The sequence below is a fragment of the Dreissena polymorpha genome, chromosome 14 (assembly GCF_020536995.1).
Source record: "Dreissena polymorpha isolate Duluth1 chromosome 14, UMN_Dpol_1.0, whole genome shotgun sequence".
Lineage (NCBI taxonomy): Eukaryota > Metazoa > Mollusca > Bivalvia > Myida > Dreissenidae > Dreissena > Dreissena polymorpha.
In genome coordinates, this window is record NC_068368.1 from 72,949,791 (window position 1) to 72,953,941 (window position 4,151).

Below are 4,151 nucleotides of genomic sequence, written 5' to 3' on the forward strand. Positions count from 1 at the left end.
GTTGACGTATTGTGGTCCACGCTGGGTGCAGTCAACCTATACCTTGTTCTTATGTGAGATTTCCGGTTTTAAGTTTACTAACTTAATGTAAATCACCAAACCTATAAAGAAAAACACACAAATATTGTTTTAAAATATAACGTTTATTTATCGAACAATTATAGAACAACATATCTGATTGTTATTAAATGCACCATCAATGAAGTCCTTTAATGAACACAGTCTATAATTGAGTGAAACTGCATGCGACATCACGTGACGATTTTGAATTTGAGAATGCTGACATGATATACGTAGACAATTTAGCCTTGTTCTGAGAAAACTGGGTTTAATTTATGTGCGTAAAGTGTCATCCAAGATAAGCCTGTGCAGTCCGCACAGGCTAATCAGGAACGACACTTTCCGCCTAAACGTGATTTTCGGTAAGGTGGGACTTTCTTGAAACTAAAATTACCATAAAAGCGGAAAGTGTCATCCCTGATTAGCCTGTGCGGACTGCACAGGCTAATCTGGAATGACACTTTACGCACATGCATTAAGCCCAGTTTTCTCAGAACGCAGCTCAATTTATGAAAGCTCGACTCTGTTATATTGTATTATTCGTATGTGCGACAAGAAAACAACACACAAAAACATTTGAACATTAAATTAAAACACATGTTTCGTGTCCATACAACTAATCAATAAACATTATAAGTTCCCTATTAATCATTTCAAAAATTTTCCTATAACAAATGAATCATTATAAAGTTAATACGTAAAACTAAAAAAATGTAATAAAGACCTTATAAAAAACTAAAACATAAAACTCGATACGATTAATTAAAAAACAACATCAATTCTAATAAAAAACCTAAACAAAAACATTCAAACATATTAATAAAATGGCATAAACATGTGTTGAAGCATGACTATACAACATACAGGAATAAATAAATGAGTCGATGACAGCGAGTGGAATGACAGTAAGGAATATGATTTCACCAGAAGATCATTCTAAACCGTCCTGGTAATCGCATCATAGGAGGTGGTCTGCAAATAAATTTGCGTCATGCTCTGTGAAAATGTGGTTTAATGCATGTGCGTAAAGTGTCGTCCCAGATTAGCCTGCGCTGTCCGCGCAGGCTCATCCAGGACGACACTTTCCGCATTTTTGTCCTACATTACAAGACATTACAAGACTGCAAACAAATTCATACCAAATTCAAAAGTATCTCAATAATGTGCAGTCAGAGATCAGTAAAACGGATATTTAATTCCGTTAATCGTGTTTAAAACATATTTGTCTGCACGTATTAATGTATATTGCTTACACATAATTGGAAATAGCAAAACCAAGATTGAAAACTCAACCTACGACAGGCTAAAGCTCGATTGGTCATCTTAACTCGGGGACCACTTAAATGTACCCCGGGCACTCTTAAGTATACTTAAATGTACCTTGGGTACGATAATGTACTAAAACGTACGCGGGAATTCTAAAGCTAAAGCGGTGGTTTTTTACTCTTTTTTTTTCAAATTAACTATGGCAATATTTATGTCTATATTTTGTAAAATGACCTCCATATTATCGAAACTCCTACTACAAAAAGAATGGTATGTAAGGTTTTGTTCGAGGAGAATTCTGTTACGTATTCCGTAGTGCGTTTTACGACATCAGATTTACTACGGGAATAAAACTCGGGTACAGTCTTAATTGGCCGGGTACGTGTAAGTCTATTTTCCGTAACCGGGGTACATTCGAGTATACTTAAGTAGTACTGGAACCGACAATGACCAAGCGAGCGCTACTAATTTAATAATTGTATATTGCGGAATTGTGTAACTGATGTAAGTCAGTGTGAGGAAGTTGACTGCTATCAAGACGCCATCACTGGATGACTAACACACACCACTGTATTTGACAGATGTATATGTGTTGCACACCAGCTTAATTTTATTTCATTTTTAGCTTGCTGTGCAATCTTCAACCAGCGGTAAACACTCTTTGCGGTTTAATTAATTCCCATCTAAACGATATAGTTTTTTTATTTTGTATAACGATAACTAAACATTCGCACATACATTCATCATCATTCTCAATTGATAAGCGTTTACTTCCGTAAACAAATGGATGTCGTACATGTACAGACATTTAAAACCTACTTAACAATGTTAATACTCTTACAATATGTGCCAGTAGACTAAGTGGCTGCAGTTTATAACACGTTGCATATGTCCGTTTCTTTTTGCATAACATGTGAATCTGATGTTATTTGGTAGGGTCATACACGTCATATTGAAAATATTTGTATTGTTTAACAAAATACGTTGCAATGTAGGGTGCTGGGGTTCTAACAACAAATTGGAACAAATTCTTACACAAAATTTGTCGTTTTGGTCCAAAACACAAAACGTGTCTGATGTTAAAAAATAATCCACGGTGTAATTATTTTATTCTGAAGCAGGGGCATATTTTTCATTAACAAATGCTTTTTAAATCTATTTTTCACCTGGAAATCCATATTTGTTACAATTATAAACAAGTTAAAGATATCGACGTTATTTGAAAATCAAATAATGAAAATTAAACTTCTATAACGTACATATCACTAATTGATGTCCCAAATAATTATTAAATACTTCAATGTCGGAAGCAACGTATAGTTTATATCCTACTCACGAGTTTTCTTACCAAAAAAATCTTTGAAACAAAAAAATTTGTACCACGTACAAAAATAGGCGTTCCATGTGAAATAATGCTATTGAATGCTATTGAATAAACTTTCAGAAGGATGAAATAATTAGTCATTATCTGATTCACAGCGCTTGACAAATAAACGCCGCCGTTACACTTAAGCGCTGATAATTCGTGATAAAAACAACAACGTATAAGCAAATGCAAACACTAACACCATTATACTAGCCCCTACCTCATAAAGGGTCCTCGACTTCCGGTGCTCATAGGATCAGCGCCGCCGAAAAAAACGTCCAGCTCGTTCCCGATGCCCCCAAGGTTCGGTCGTCCGTCTGGACCCGTACGGAAGTTAACACGATGAAAACTTGGGCTGTTTACCACTGACTGGGCTGCAGACGGGATGAAATGCAATCAGCTCACTATACAGAGCCTCGTTTTGCGAAAACTGGGTTTAATGCGTGCGCGTTTAGTGTCGTCCCAGATTAGTACATACAAGCTATTCAGGAACGACTCTTTTATGGATTTTTTATTGAAAGATGGTTTCCTCAAAAGGAAAAGCCAATTAATGAGGAATTTGACGCATTGATGTTATGAGTGATAAATGCCTTAATAACGTTTAAAATAAAGATAAACGAGCAATTCATATTAATGGAAGAAAAAACAAACTGACAATTAAAATGAAGCTATTTTTTGGCAAAAGTCTTTTTTTTAAATTAAGAATCGAATCAGGTGTCTTACGTTTTAATGTAACAGTCGAAATACAATTAACTGGTGTTGCCTGCCTGGCATGTCATGTAATTAATGCTTGCGAATAAGTTACTTAGCCATGTAAATCATTCAGCACTCTCAAACAGAATACATAAACATCAAATTATGAAAATTATTATAACAATCAATAGCATAATTGTTTTGTAACTTATTTATTTTCGAAGTGCATAATTCAATAATAAAAAAAACTATTTAAGACAAACATAACCAATTTACTAAAATTATAACGTTTTTTTTTTATAAAATATTATGTTTACAATTTAACATCTTGTATCAGATCTTCTGTACAAAAGTTATATAGTTATTTCCTACCTTGAACAAGATTTCGGGACTGGAAAATCGACAAAATTGCCATGGCAACGATTATCATGCACATTGTTTTCACCGGTGTCATCTTGAGCCTCGACCTGTGCTACTGAGCAATGAAACGTGGAGTGTAACCTAGCGCGCGCGTCTTTAAATAGCCTTAACACCGGAAGGTTACGGGTCATGTGCCAAACAGGTCAGTGCATGAAATTGATTTGTCTGTTAAGTAGTGTAATCGGTCATTAATAAAATGTCGTGACCGTGTTTTTTTTTACATTTGTTTCTGCTTTTACAAGGAAACAGAATTGAGACATTGGCCTATATTGCGATTTATTTATAATTGTGGGTCGCGTTTTTGGAAAGTTGTTAAAAATTTGACAGAGTACTTTTAACATGTAAT

The 4,151-nt window shown here is 34.8% G+C and overlaps 1 long non-coding RNA gene across 1 annotated transcript; it reads right to left on the reverse strand.

Moving 5' to 3' along the window:
- Window positions 1–479: 479 nt before the first annotated feature.
- LOC127857061 (uncharacterized) lies at window positions 480–3,857 on the reverse strand. Its single transcript, XR_008038300.1, has 3 exons — window positions 3,758–3,857; window positions 2,913–3,066; window positions 480–1,032 (listed from the first exon to the last, which is right to left on the reverse strand). It is a non-coding gene; the product is annotated as an uncharacterized LOC127857061 (long non-coding RNA).
- Window positions 3,858–4,151: the final 294 nt, after the last annotated feature.